Source organism: Dromaius novaehollandiae, unplaced genomic scaffold (assembly GCF_036370855.1).
Source record: "Dromaius novaehollandiae isolate bDroNov1 unplaced genomic scaffold, bDroNov1.hap1 HAP1_SCAFFOLD_45, whole genome shotgun sequence".
Taxonomy (NCBI): domain Eukaryota; kingdom Metazoa; phylum Chordata; class Aves; order Casuariiformes; family Dromaiidae; genus Dromaius; species Dromaius novaehollandiae.
Window position 1 is genome coordinate 350,711 of NW_026991505.1, and position 15,488 is coordinate 366,198.

Sequence of the window (15,488 nt, forward strand, 5' to 3'; positions counted from 1 at the left end):
TGTTTTACTGAATTCAGTTGCCTAGTTCTGGTCGACGGTATGTTATTTCCTTAGCTGATGCAAGAAGCTGTCTCTTCACCGACACAAAAAGAATAAGTAGCTGTAGGATAAAGCTGTACACTTCAGAGTGGACAAACCTTGTAAGATTCAAGTCACAGAGCTTTTGTAAGTCTCTTCTACTAAGACAAAGTCAAGACTATAATTAGTATTCTTTTAACAGGTGGTATTCCACAAAATGTCTCCCAATGAGACTGAGTTCTTGGAAAGTACTGACAAGATCTACAAAGATGATATTTCCAACAGTTCATTTGTGAATTTCCAAATATGGGATTTTCCTGGACAGGTGGACTTTTTTGATCCAACATTTGATTATGAGATGATCTTCAGAGGAACAGATGCTCTAATATATGTTATCGATGCCCAGGTAAGTGCAAATCACTAAGAACAGCAAAGTTTTCTTGTGGCTTTGTGTGTGTGTGTGAGGAATGATCAGGAAACTAATAATTTATATTTTGAGATGAGTTCTTAAAGCACCTCTTGTGTATGAAAGTGCTGTGGCAACCTAACTTTTGGCGTGTGATTTAGTTTTGTGAATTGACTAGGCGGAACACATGCTCCCAATGGAGAGAGTGGAAAAGGGCAAGTACTCTGAACTTGTCCTCTTCCACCGAGTAGTGATAACCTGCGGTGCTAGGTAGTCTGAATACAGTAATCCCCTCCATCTTGCGTTGACTACTACAGAATTCTTTTAATAACAGCACACTTCTGACCTCAGTCTCATAGAACCGGTATCATTAGATATTTGGCAACTCCTAATGACATTAGGAGGGAACTCTGTTAGAGGGTACCTGGTTATTGGGACTGTCTTGATGATCGCTGCCGCATTTTGCTGGAGCTGAAGTATAACCTGCCTGTAAGGAAAGCTGCTTTAATACCCTGTGGAAATTCATCTTGTACTGTAAAGCCATAGGGCCTAGTTTTGTACGTCTGAGCATTACGTAGCTAATGAAACTTAATTTACAGAACCGAACCTAAAACTTGCTACTTGGGTTTCTGAATCTCCAAAGTATTCTTTTCTTCCATGCTTCTGTTTAGGTACAAAAGTGAAATGAAGTTCTAGTACTGAATTATTTTATCCTTGTGCAAAATGGAATAGTTATTGGAGCTAAAGCCATTTTATTAATTCCTGCCCAAACTGATTTACAGGATGACTACGTGGAAGCTTTAACAAAACTCCATACCACAGTTTCTAAAGCCTACAAGGCCAATCCAGAAATGAACTTTGAAGTTTTTATTCATAAAGTTGATGGTTTATCAGATAAGCATAAAATAGAAACTCAGAGCGATATTCATCAGAGGGCCAATGATGACCTTACAGATGCTGGGCTTGAAAAACTTCACCTTAGGTGAGTGAGACATTCTGGCATATGTGATCTTACTGTTGCTGATACGTATACAGACTAACAGCTCCTAGTTTTAACAGTGGGTTGGAACAAGGTCTTGTTAGTTCCTTAAGACTGAGCAGACTCTTACATAAGAGTTTGGCCAAGTCTCAGCTGTTTAGCTGACTAAAATAAGGCAAGCTAGCATATCATATTGTAATCAACAGATTTATTCATAAACTCAATGATAGTTCAAGGCCCTTCTTGTCTTGCTTTCATGCAGCCTAACAGGCCAAATTTGTACATATGACCTAGAGTGGCAGGGGAAAGGAAAGCTGTCTCTCTCTTCCGGTACTGGCTAGCACTGACTTTTCAGTATGATTATTTTTAAAAGCTTAGTCTCTTTCTTGGTATTTGGCTCATTGCTTAAAAAATCTTGTACCGATAAGTTTAAAACAATGCATCTCTCTGTTTTTACTGTTGTCTTGAATCTCGCAGAGCGTTAAAGTATTGCCAGCATTTCAGTGCTGTGTGACAAAGCGGAGAGACCGGAACAGGATTTTAAGAGATCTAGTTAAGCATTTAAGTCTTTGGCATTAAGCATTCTGTATGCAAAGTCTGTTGTGAAAACGTGCTCAAATTTTTCTGTCTCCCATCTCGTGGAGAGGGGAGAATCTGTTTCCTGTAATTATTCAGCAAAGAGGTTCTTGATGTAGCAAGAGCAAAATACATTTGTGATGTATTTGGATCCTGGTTAAAACATCAGGCTTTGAGTGTTAGAAAACACAGCTTTAACACTTCTGTTTTAACTCTGATTATATTTTTGAGTCCTTTATTCTTTTTTTTTTTTTTCTTTTCCCTCCCCGCTCATCTCAGCTTTTATTTGACCAGTATCTATGACCATTCAATATTTGAAGCCTTCAGTAAAGTGGTACAGAAGCTAATTCCACAACTGCCGACACTGGAAAATCTACTAAATATCTTTGTATCGGTAAGTGTTGAGCTGACTAATCTAACAGAATTCTAAGTGAAACTTTTGGAACAGTAGGGCAAGTTCTGCTAAGAAACACTGGCTATATCTGTGTTTGGGAGATTCAGGTGGCGCTCTGATATCGGTGTATTCATCTGGAGCCGCTGTCTGCATTTGAAGGTCTCTATCAGAGCTAAATTGTACCAATGCATGCTTTTTCCAGGTTTCTCAAAATACTGACAAAGCATAGTTTGACTAGTTATAAGTGTTGATACAGCAGGTTTCTGCCAGCACAGTATACTAATTAGTCTGTTAAGGCACTTAATTATGTAATGTAGCTGTGGCGGCAAGAGATTTTTTTCATAACGTAAATTTGGCCTTAAGCTAAAGCGTTGATTTGATGTGGCCTGTGAGCCATTTGCCCTTGTTCTTATAGTGTTTGCGGAGGTTAATTGCGACATACAATTTTGCCGCGTTACGCTTTAAATCAAATAAAATACGAAGCCAGGAACAAGGCTGAAGTAGCCTGTCTTTCATCTAAGCTATGTTTATGAAGCTGCTACAGGCACAGGGACAGCACAGAAAAACATAGTTGGGATTGAGATGTGTGGGTCAGAAGCATCACCCTGTGCTACCGTAATGCTTGTTTCCTGTGTCGGTGGAGGACTCTAATAACCCAGCCCAGTAGATAATGGGAATGTTTATGGTACCGAGCAGCAAGAGCATTAGAGAATCAAGTGCAACTCTGATGCCAAAAGGATCGGTTGGATGTCTTCAAGACACTATCTTGGGTACACCGACTGGCTAGGAAGAAGTGAAAATAAATGTTCCTGGTACATAAACAGAAACTAAGCTTTGCCAGAAATCCATAGTGATACCTTGTGTGCGATAACTCACTTGACAGCAGAAGGCTTCTGAAATTATTATGAGCGCATGCGCTATGTCCAAGTGCTCAGTTACAAATGGGATAATAGAATTGTTTTGGTGCTCTTCCTTATTCACGACTGCCATAATATGATACTCTTCCCGGAGTCATAAGTTTAGAAGCTGACTTTTATTTGCTCTGCATGTCAAGCTACACAGCAGCTGCCTCATATAGAAACTAAACTGCCAAGATACTACAAGTATGTATTTCCTACTACAAAGTAACTCATCTCTGAGTTTGCTCCAGCAGGTAAATGTGAACATGTACCTCCTCTGGTGCTAACAGAATCACAAAAGGTGAAAATTGATGAATTTGGGTTCTGGAAGTATAGTGAAAAGCAACCTTAATTATGATCTGGTAGCTTATAATTCTAATTCTAAATTATTCTAACTGATCCCAAGTTCTATTTTGTCAAGTAGAATGTGATGTTGGTATGTTCTACAGCAACCAGGGTGCTGTATAAACTATACACTTTGATGCTGTTTTAAGCCTCTAAATTGATTATGTTTAAACCATTACCTGCTTTAAGAATGTGAAAGTGTATGACTTCTACTGAAGATAAAATACAGTTATCTTAAAAATTCATCCAAATTCTTTCTCTTTCTGAAGAATTCAGGCATTGAAAAAGCTTTTCTCTTTGATGTAGTCAGCAAAATCTACATCGCAACAGACAGTTCCCCTGTGGACATGCAGTCATATAAGTTGTGCTGTGACATGATTGATGTAGTGATAGATATTTCCTGTATATATGGGTAAGTGATGAATACTCTTAGGAAAAAAGTCCTTAAAAGTTGTAGAATAGGTTGCAAACTATGCAAGTGGTATTGGCTTCATCATCCAGCAAGATGCTATTAATTGGTCTGTAAAGCACATTCTATCTGCAAGTAATTAGAAAAAAAGCTAACTGATTAGGTAGCTGGATCAAGCATTCGTAATCAGTTTGTTTCCTTCTTCTCCCTCCACTCATGTCCTCGGAAAACCATTTGACGTTTCTAAAAGCCAAGTATTTAATGTAAAATGTGAATACTGCCGTGTCACATTTGGCACGGTAGATGTGTGTTAATACCTACGACAATTGGTAATGATAACATACCGTAGCTCATTAGTATAACTTGCGATGGCATTGCTCTGTTACATCCCGCTATCTGGACGGAGTACCTTTTGCCAGGTCAACTCAGCTTTTGTTAACTTTCTCTGGGGAATGCATGTAGTGCTTGTTTCTTGCATTTTATGGCTGAATTATACTTCAAAATGGTTTTTGAAGTGGCTCTGGAGAAGTGCTAATTTAGAACTGTGGTCGTAGCCTGAAAAATACAGTGCTGCTAACAAATTTTGCAATGTTTAATGGCCTGTCTCCTGGATGGTCAACCCAGGGTTGAGTAGCTTTTTGTTTTGTCCTGTTTTTTAGAGGAGCGGGTGCTTAGGAATAGCTCTGCAATGCACCTCTTGCTTCAAAAGTTATTTAACTGACATTAATAATTTGCAGATATGAAGCAGTATCCTAATCTTTACTTGTAAAAACAGGCTGCTTCAGCTTAATGGAAAAGCAGAGCCACCCCCCTGCTGGCTGTAAAGTTTGTGATCTTACTGTCCTTCTAGCTGCAGGTAGTCATTGTATGGCCTGAAGTGTAAACATTCTAAAAGCAGAAATGTATTGGCTGACCCTTTCTCTCTAGCATGGCAACTTTGAATCCTTTCGAGAGGGTTGTTCTCTGCCTGCTACTGCTCTTCCTTTGTGCTCCAATGATACCCAACTGAAGTAGTTAGGAGGGTAACCTGTGGAAATATGTGGAACTAGCACCTTGTGTTTAACCTTTCTGTTCACTTCTCTGTCATGCCGTTAGGTATTAGATACAGGGAAGTTTATTCTTTGTAAAGGGCACGCCTATATTTCAAACGCTCACTAAGAACTTAGTAACGAGCATTATATTAGCTCTTTATTGTAATTTTGTAACATAAAAATTGCAGCGTAAGCTATTTATTGTAATTTTGTTTGTACCTTTTTCCTATGCAAGACTAGCACTTCTCATGTCAGACTAGTTCTATTAATCAAAGTTACAAGAGACTGGACAGGGCAGAGATAGTACTTGGACTGGAATCTCCGCTGTGACCTCAATTATCAGTATCTTCATAAAGTAAAAGAATGTGGACTAAGAAAGCCTTTGGATTAGTTTACAGAAACTAACTTCCCTGTGATGTCACTTTATTAAAATTGCATAGAACTCCTGTATTAGAATCTTCAAACCAATCATTTGATATTGTACTGTGGTCATGCAAATACAATGAGACAGGTGTGCTGCAGTGACTTTTTGGTTTGAAGGTAAACTATTTCATAACTAACGTACTATGTCCATTACGAATGCTCAGCTGTAAGCTGGAAACAATATTGCCTAAATAGTCGCAGCTTTTAGTTTGCTATCAAAAGAATGTGCGCTGAGAGCTTGCTCTTAATTATGTTGAGATAAGATATTTTATTCTAGCAAAGGTTTTTTCTCTGTCTAGGTCTAGCTTTCATTTAATACTGAGAGAATTAAGAGAGGGTAGTGATCATACTTATATGATAATAATGAGACCTGAACTGCAGGTTTTTCACTTGCTCACCATTCTGTATGAGTAATGTTCTTCCTGCTGTTTCTCTACTGCATTTAACAGGTATTAAATATTTGTCTCAAAGTTAATTAGGCATGCCTTACTATATGATAGCTTGGTGGTGCTTTAATTCTTTCTCTCTTAGGTTAAAGGAAGATGGCACTGGAAGTGCTTATGATGAAGAGTCAATGGCAATTATCAAGCTCAGCACAGCTGTCCTGTACTTAAAGGAGGTAACAAAGTTTCTGGCATTAGTCTGCATTCTTAGAGAAGAGAGTTTTGAGCGCAAAGGTAAGGACTTCCATGATGGAATGGCTTTTATCCAATAAATGTTATCAAATGTAAAAGTTTAATATGACTTTATAAATCACCTTAGTTTTGTATGACTGAATTTGTTTAATTTCTTTTGGGGGGGGGGAGTTATACCTTCTTAGGGAGATAGGTATAAAGAGGTCTTATTTTTATTCTTGTGAGTCATTGCTCTAATCGCTCTTCTCCTGCTATTAGATGACTTGTGTAGCTAACCTGGACTATATCACTAGCATCTGCCATAGTAGACTGAATCGAATGGAGTAATGCTTATTTTGTTGTGCTGGACAGCTTTCATATTGTGACTAGGTATATTCTCTATTACACTAAAGTAACCTTTTTAACGTATGACTGAAGAAATGAACAGAGGAAGCTAGTGCAGCATATGGTAGGTACTTGCAACAGTGTTGAATGCATTTCAGATTTAACCAACTATGTAGTTGCTTCGACCTAGAGTAGATAAAAGGGATGGTTGGTCTTGCTTATATGACTGGGTAGAAATGAGAGCATAGCCTCTCATTTCAAAGTATATGACTTAAATGGGGGCAGTGCTTGCCTTAGCATTCACAGACTGTTCAAAAGAGGAAAAGTGGGTGTGTTCTCTTAATAACTTTGCCGTATTTGATCTCGACGGTTAGGACATATGTCAGCGTTGCGACCAAAAAAACTACGTGATTGTGTTCAAGTGACAATCGTGCTGCCATATTGTACTGAACTGATTCATATGTGTAAGACAGTTTTGTTTAAGGGTAGAGTCTTGTGTTGTCCCCCCATCTGCTGTTTAGTATATGTGTGTATACACACCTTGCCTTTCAAATGAGTACCTTGTTTCTAAGCAATGAGAGAGTCTAAATAAATATTGGCATAAGTAAGACTTGACTGTTAAATTTTTTGAACCCTGGTTCATACTAAAAGAAGTAGTGAAATAGCTGTTTATTAAATGAAAAATGTTGTTAACTGTCAACTCTGATTATATAAATGTGCCAAGCCGAGCACACTTTTTCCTGTCCCCTTCCCCTCCTTCCCAACAGGTCTGATAGACTACAATTTTCACTGCTTCCGCAAAGCTATTCGTGAGGTCTTTGAAGTAGGTGTTGCCTCCCACAGAACCTGCGGCCATCAAGCAAGCACCTCAAAGCAGTGACTCACAATGGCACACCTAGGAATGCAGTCTAGAGGAAAATTAAAGACATGTGACAGACTTTTGTCAGCTCTTCAATCCAAAGTTAAGTTTTTGTGGAACAGGAGAAGACTGGTCTGAAAGCCTGGAGTATGTTTCACAGGAGAAGAGTGACGCTAACTGTGGAACGGCAGCTTGTAACTTGTGTTGGACATCTGAAACTACTGTAAAAATGCTTTGAGGCCAGTGGAGTTAGAAATGTTAATTTGAAATGGGCTTTATTCCAAGTATGGTGTTTTTGCAGTTTGCAGTCCGATTTTAACAGTCTGGCTGTGACTGAAGGAAAGACTGCCCGGTCAGAGATTACAAATGATTGAGTTGAGTTTAATGTGAAACACTGAATAGTCAGTTGCTCAACTCTTTTTTGTTAATTATTCTGTAGAATATCTCTTTGTTTTTCCTTGAGTTTAATATTTTGTCATGTAAGAAAATTGGTGATGTTAATACTTAGGCTTGTGTTGTTGTTACTTAGGCTTGTTGTTTCTGCACAGTAAAACAATAAACAGTTGCTTTATTCTTTGCGCTCATCTCTGTGGTTCCTGCTGTCGTTTTGCCTGAAGATGATGCCCGGGGAGGAGGTTACACATTGTGTCTGGGGCTGGGAGCTGGTCCCCGAGTCCCTTGCACTTTGGAGTCCCTGTGGTTCCCAGGGAACCTGGTGCTGTTCCCAGAGCTGCAGGGACTTTCCCTTGCATTGCCTGGGCTCTTGGGGGTGTTTCCCATCATTGTGGGGGCAGCCAGAGCCCCTGCAGGGCTGTGTGAGGTCCCCAGACTGCTTCTGGATTTGCTTTCAGCACTCCCCAGTGTCCCTTGTGGGTCTGGGCCAGGGCCTGTGAGCCTGGAGTGGGGAGACAGAGTTTCCATGGGGATGGGGGGAGCCTGCAGGCACCATGTTGTCAGCTGCACTGAGCCCTGTGACATGCCATATGGCCCCTCTGGTGTGCACCAAGGCCCTTCATTTGTATTTTGCTTTGCCCCAGAGCCCTGCATTTGCCCTCTGATGCTCTCAGGACCCCTCAGTTGGCATTTTGGGTTGCCCGCAAGGCCTCCGTGTGCCTTTTGGTGGGCCCTGTGGTTGTTTTGCAGCATGCCGCAAAGTTCTCTGTTTAGCTTTTTCTCCTGTCCCAGAGTTTTCTGGGTGCTTCTCGGTGTGCCCCAGGGCCCTCCTTTTGGTGCCCTCAGAGTTACTCTGCTCTATCATTGCTTTTTTTTTTTTTTTTTTTTTTTTTTTTGGACTTTTGTTGCACCCGGAGCTCCTGGAGCTCTTGATTTGTTCTCTTGTCCTCTGCATACTCCCCTTTCCTCTCTCTACACCCCAGGGCTCTCCCTTCAGCTCTCAGCAAGCTGCTGGCAGGAGAGTGGGGGTGCCTCTGCTGCCCTGGCAGCCCCAGCTGTCCCTGAAGGGGCTGATGGCCAGGCTCCCTGCCCAGTTCCTGATGGGCCCCAACTGCGGGCCCTGGGGCTGGGATGAATGCCAGGTGGGGCTGGGTGGGTGGGACGAGCCCCGGGTGGGGCTGATGGCAAGGGCGTGCACGCATTTGGGGGCCCGGGGCCGCATTTGGGGGGGGAGCTGGCGCTGGGGCAGGACCCGGGCAGCGGAGCAGCCGCGGAGCACTGCCCGCTGGGACCGGCCCGGCGGCCGCCCTGCAGAGGAGGTGAGCGGGGCCGGGGGAGGCGTGCTGCGGGTCCCGCGTGTGCCGGGGGTCCCGGCGGCTGGGAGCGTCCCGAGCAACGCAGCACCACCGGGGCCAGGGATGGCGGTGCGCCGAGGCGGTGCGGGCCGAGGACGTGGTGGGGAAGAGGGTGTACCGGGGCCACGGAGGCGGGAGGAGGAAGGGGGTGCGCCGGGGCTGTGGTGCGGTTTACTGCGCGGTCGGAGTAGCGCGGGGGGGGGGGGGGGGTCTCCTGTGTCAGCTCGGGAGCGCGTCGGGGAGGGGGAGGAGGAACCGCAAGGGGAGGCCCCAAGAAGCGTCGTGGGGGGGGGGGGGCCAGGGGCAGTGTCGGAGCTGACCCAGGGCCGGTCGCGGGGGTGTCGGGGCAGCCCCGGGCCGGTGCTGGGGCTCGCGGGGCCGCGCTCGGGGCTCTGCGGCGGTTTCCGGGGGGACAGGGGGAAGGGGAACGGGGAGGGACGGAAAGGAACGGAATCTCCAGAGGGTCAAACCTCACCTAGCGCTGCGGGGGGTGGAGGGGGGCCGGGAGTTGGAGGCCTGGCATGTGCGGAGCCGTAGTCTTCGCTGCGACGTGCCGGGAGCTGTAGTGTTTCGGCACTGGGCTTCCGGGCGGCCGTTTTCGTGTGCCCGGTATGCTGGGAGGTGTAGTCTTCTCAGACGGGGCTACTGGGTGACCATGCTGCGCCTCTCGAGGTGGCGGGCGGGGGGCCAGGTCCCTGCCAGCGGGGTTCCCACTGGTCGGCCGCGTCGTGCTCTGTGGCAGGCCAGGAGCCGTGGTTCCAGGTGCCGGTGCCTTCTCAGCCCTGCAGCAGTGGCCGGCTGGGTTTGTTCCTTACTGGACATGTGTCACTCACACCTGAGTCCCCACAGGTCACGGGGGACAGTGGAATGTCCCTGTTTTTCCCTGGTACAGGGCAGGAAGTGTTTTCCATTTCTGGTGGTGTTGCACAACATCCTTGGAAGCTCAGAAAGAATGTTCATGCTGTTTAAACTAGGCAGATGAGGAGAACCTCTCCCTCTCTATTTCCTGGGAGGAAATAATTCGTTAATCAAGGCCATCCTAGAACTGTTAAAGCCTTAAAGAAACAGTAAATCAAAATGTTTTGTTGCCAATTTAGCAAAAGAACTCGAGGTATCCCCTAACTGAACTGTCCTTGCTGTAATACAAAAAGATCATGCCCATAGGTCAGAAAGACCCGTGCCCGGGTGAAGACCCCTCCCCTGAGCATGCATAGTAGTAAAATGGTGTGTAAGCAATATCACAGTTGTATGTACACCACTAACCAACCGGTGTAAAAGGGAAAGTTGCAAACTTTGCAATTTGTTTGTGTAAATGCTACTTGGAAAGCCAGGGGTGGGGGTGCACTTGATTTGTGGGAAACCACCGAGGAGCCAGGCTTGCGCAACTCTGAAATAAATAAGCAAATGTCTCTCCTGAGCATGTAATTATTGGCTTAGTGCACACTGGGCAATGAATCTGCTTTTTGGACCGGGCAGGGTTGTCCCCAGGGGCTGGGGCTGTCCCTCTTGGATGTGGGGAGGGCAGGGAGAGTAGGAGGGGTACTGCGGGCTCCTGGGAGTCGTAGCTTTGCTCAGGATTGGGGCCAGTTAGGCAGCTGCTGGGAGGGCACAGTGCGGAGCTGTCCTACTGTGCAGCGCAAGGGAAAGTCGACCGGCACCATTGCTGTCTGAGGACCCTGGAACAGCCACCCCACAGCAGCCCCATGGACACTGTGTCACTGCCTCGCAAGGCCACTACGTTCAGGTACGTTTGACTGCGTCTGGCAGAAGAAACGTAAGCCGAAGGATCAGGGCAAATAGCTGCTTGTCTAGGTTTGTTACCTAGCGACGTGCTGGCAAAGTTTTTTTTTTTATGAACACCCGTACTTGATCGAGTGCATATTCATTCTGTGAATATTACTGCCAGAATGCGTATGTCACTGATCCTTTAAAGCGAGTCCGTGGCGCTGGGGTAGCATGTGTAGTGGAGACTAAATGCAATAATACCTCATTTTGATGTTGTTCTTATACGAAAGCACTTGGAGCAGATTAAAACATTTATCGTACTATTTTGTTTATTGAGTGGACCCTGATATTGGGGAGAAGCTGCTGTGAAGCAGACCTAGTAGTCAGCTTCCTTCGAGAAGGTGTCTTGTCCTGTACTTGAGGGCTTCTGGTATGTTTTGACAGACAGTAGTGAAAGATGGGTTTCCTTTGGACCCCCCGGGGAGCAGAAAGTTCTGCCTGGAAGGCAAAATGTTTCTTGCGGCTGGGTTCGAAGAAGCTGGCTACCGATAAAAAGTAGTGACAATTCTGTGGAGTCACGGGAAGCTTTTAAAAGGCGGTCATTACCTTTTATAGAAGGCTATGCACTTTGGTTACTAATAGCTGTAGTAATCAAGCCAGGTAAGTGATATGGAGGAGCCCAAGCCATTTGAGATGCGGGGACAGGCAGTGCCGTCTCAGAGCTGCTCCGCGGCACTCTCTCCCCGGGGCAGCCCCAGCGCCTGCTCGCTGATCCCTGCCGCTCTCTCGGGCACGGGCAGAGCAGCCTCGGGGCGCTCGCTGCTCGGCCTGAGCGCCGGGGTGGTGCAGCGGGCTGCGGTTCGCCCGCGGGAGCCGGCCGGCTGCAGCACCGCGCTGCGACCACGCGAGGATGCCATAGCGGGTCTCGCCTCCCCCCCGCGCAGTCTGTAGCCGGCGCATGCGTGGCGCTGCCGCGCGGGCAAGCTTGGCGGACGGCGCAGGCGCGGCGGCGGGGAGCAAGATGGCGGCGAGCAGGGCGGGTGTTTTCGCTCGATGGCGGCGGGTGAGGGCAGAGGCCGCCTGGAGTCGAGCATGTGGGGGCCGCGGTGAGGCGAGCGTGTGCCTTCAGGTGGCCGCGGGCGTCGGGTTGTGTCCTGCCAGCCGAGGCTGTCGCTGCGTGGAGGCGGCGGGGCGGGGGGGGGGGGGGGGGGGTGTCGGGTTGTGGACGGCGCCGTGCCGTGCCGTGTCTGCGCGGTGCCGGGTCTGCCGGAGCGCGGCTCTGACTCTCCCTTTTCCTCGTGTCGCCTGTAAGGCCCCGGTTCCTCTCCAGCGCGGGCCGGGGCATGTGCTCGCCCGTGCGGACGCAGCCTGGAGGAGTATGTGTGTGGGGGTGTCTGCGCGGGGGTCTGGATGTCTCCAGCAGCGGCACGGCAGCCTGATGCCTCCTCTCATCTGGGACGCGGGGTCCTTCACAGCTCTTCTGGGATGTGGGGCCCTTGGTGAGTTCCCTGCTGCCTCCTCTGGTGTTCTCTGCGAGCTCATAGATCCCTCCTCCTCCTCTTCCTCTCCCCCCCGCCCCCCCCCCCCCCCCCGTCTGGTGGGGTGGGAGACCGGTGGCTCCTCCCGCTGAGCTGACAGCCACGTGGGGCACCCCTATGCGTTTGCTGTGCATCTGGGATGGCACCCCCACCCTGAGGGCCCCGCAGAGTCCCACCCTTCCTGCAACCAGCCCCCCCCCCGCCATTAAACCACCCACAAATCCTGCCCCAATGCCCTCACAGGCCCCAGAACGCCTCTGAGCCCTGCCACAAAGTTGTCACTGACTCTAGACCTTCCCCTGAACTCTGTCCAAAGCCCCAAAAGTTTCTAAAACCACTCCCAGACCCAGTCCCTGCAGCAGTGAGGTGTTATAACAAAGATCGGGGTACGATCTGCGTCTCCGCCTTGACTCAGTCCTGCTTTAGAGAAAAGGGAATTTACAGCACTTCCTGGTGAAGAGTGTTGACGGGTGGATGTGCGTGGCATATGACGACACAGACCTGAGGTAGGGTAGTGCAAAAGATCCTTTATTGAAAACACAATGGCTGGTTATATAGCAATCAAGCCCAGCCGCTCCTCCAAGTATCTCCTAAGCATTGTGGCATCTTGTGATAGGTAGGAAGACATCTGATCCCTGGCAGGCAGGCAGGTAGGCCAGCAGGACAGGCCCACCGTAGCTGCTGACATGTAGGCAGGAAGGCACACTGTGACTGCTGGTACACAGGAAAGAGGGCACATCGTGGCTGCTGGTACATAGGGAGGAAGGCACATCATGATCGCTGGCAACTCATGTGCAGACATTCTGGCCACAAATCATAGTTACCACATCATTACTTTCTGCTTTAAAGATTCTCTGCTGTCTTGCACAGCGTCATTCTATCTTGGTCCCCAACAGATGCGCAGATGACAAAGAGGATTTTTCTCTCTTTTCTTCTGAGCCGCCTTTCAGAAGCCTCTGTATGTGCATGATGTGGCTGGTCTGGGATAATCGTGCTGTGCACAATGCTTAAGGAGAACATTGCCATAAAATGGCGGGCTAAGGAATAGCCTAAAAAAAAAAGTAAGGAGCTTGGGAAAAGCCAAAGAGAACACCAACGGGCTCTGGGAAGCCCTAGTGATGCTACAGAAAACAGCGTGGCATTTAGGTGCCTCCTCAGAGCAGCAGCAATGTCTTGCTCCAGCCTATGGGACAATGGGGACTCTTAATTACCGCCTTGAATTACCACAAGTGTTGCGAAAGCAGAAGGGACTAGGGAGCATGCAGAGCAGGTTATGGACTATATGTCAAGTTTAAACAAGCAACAAACCCCTCTGCAAATAGGAACAGGTTTAGCCCTAAGTAATAGATGAAGGTAGCTGTGAGTAACGTGAAGCGAAGCAGTGACGTCAGTCACCCCGAAAGCCTCGGAGAAGCGGTCCAAACACCTGATACCCTCGCGGCCTCAGCAGTCTTTTTGGTTTGTTTGGCAGGGTAGCCCACTGAAGGGGGACATCTCGAAGAGAAGCGGCTAGACCTAGGGATCCGGTGGTTCATTTTGGTTGTCGCCTGTGAGGCCAGCATCCGAGCGTAAGAGGAACCTGGGAGCTGTGTCAAAAAGGTAATAGGTTTGAAACGGAGACAGGCAAATCGAGGGCTATCGTTCTTCCACGTAGTTAAAGACTGAGAGAGTTGTCCATTAAGTGCGCATCTACAAGGGTTTGAGAACAGTAACAGTAATAGTGAAGCAGAATAAAAATAAGGTTTTGTGGAAGATGGCGTTAGGTAGGTATTAGGCGATGTGCCCGCCTGCCTAATAACCTAGCCCTAATTGCTGTGTGTAATGTTTCCAGACTGTTTACCCTGTAATGTATGATGTAAAGTGCCATATTAAGACCTTTCCCTTAAGGAAAAGAAGAAGGGAAAAAAAGAAAAAAGGGGAAAAATGAAAACAGGGTAAAGAGAAAAAGATCATGCATAAACCTAAGTGTTTCACTGGAAGTAAAACGTGAGTTTATCGCTTCCTTACAGAGATGGAACCAAGGACAGCAAATGCTGTCGAAGAGAAGAGACAGACAAGCGTTTTCTTGTGATTAATAGCGAAGGGACGGGATGAAACAAGGAAGCCAGAATGCAGCGGCCCCTCAATATCACCAGGAACTGCTACAGGAGGAGGCATTCTGGCATGGGTAACTAAGCCCTCAAGCCACTGATGACTGGGCAGAGCCGCACAGGGCACCCCTTTTCTCATTGGACCGCCCTGCGCTTGGAAGGCTCACACACCACGAGCAGCACCAGGCCTTCCTCAGACGTGGGGCTCCTCCAGGAAGACCTCCTCGCCACCCCGAGGCTAGCCACCCCCAGCCACGTCAACCTGCTCGGCCCTCCAAGACCCACTGGAGCCATGTCAACCTGCTCACTCCACTGAGACCCCCAGAGCCAGTAGACTCTTTGGCCACCACAAAGGCAGCCTCGAAGGCCCACGTGGCTGGGCTGGTGACTGCCAAGGTGGACCAGGTGGGCCAGCCACTACCAGCCAGCCTGCACCTGCCACCCACCACCAAACCCTTTCCCATTCCTTGGAGAGCTTCCTCTTCTCCCTTGCTGCCTGTGTGCTTTGGTCCTTTGGAGGGGGATGTATGGCCTGGGCAGCAGAGGAAGGTTTTGGAGGGCTGGAAGCAGAGGCAGGTTGGAGGGGCAGTGCTTGGGTGCTGATGAGCAGGTGCTCTGTGTTGCCTCAGCGCAGCATGCAGGAGCTGGAGGCAGGCGCAGGAGGACAGGAAGGGCTGCCAGGTGGCAGCCAGGAGAGAGGCCATGTTGTGGGGAGGTAAGGGGCCTTGAGGTAGTGGTTCTGCAGCTGGGACAGGACCTGGCAGAGCCCCTCTGGGAGGCCCCCACCCCATGCCTAAGCACTGACCTGAGGCCCTACCCTTGCACCTTGCTGCCTTGGCCTCCCTCATTCGCCAAGGCCAAACCCCAAGGGCTACAGTGAAGCCTCCGTCTCTGCCCGCTTCCCCAAACTCGGACCCTGTGCCTGAAGCTAATCCCAAGGCCTCATCGCTCGCCTTGGGGTGCTGCACCGGGCTGCAGCCCTCACCCCCACTCCAACCCACAGCCCTCTGCCAAAGCTCTAGCCCCTACCACAAACCCTGAGCACCAAGGCCAAGCCCTACACTGAGCCAGCAGCCAAAAGCTTTGCCT

The 15,488-nt window shown here is 48.1% G+C and overlaps 1 pseudogene; it reads left to right on the plus strand.

Annotated features, from left to right (window-relative positions):
* The first annotated feature begins 235 nt into the window (after positions 1 to 235).
* On the plus strand, positions 236 to 7,811 carry LOC135327017 (ras-related GTP-binding protein C-like; annotated as a pseudogene).
* Positions 7,812 to 15,488: the final 7,677 nt, after the last annotated feature.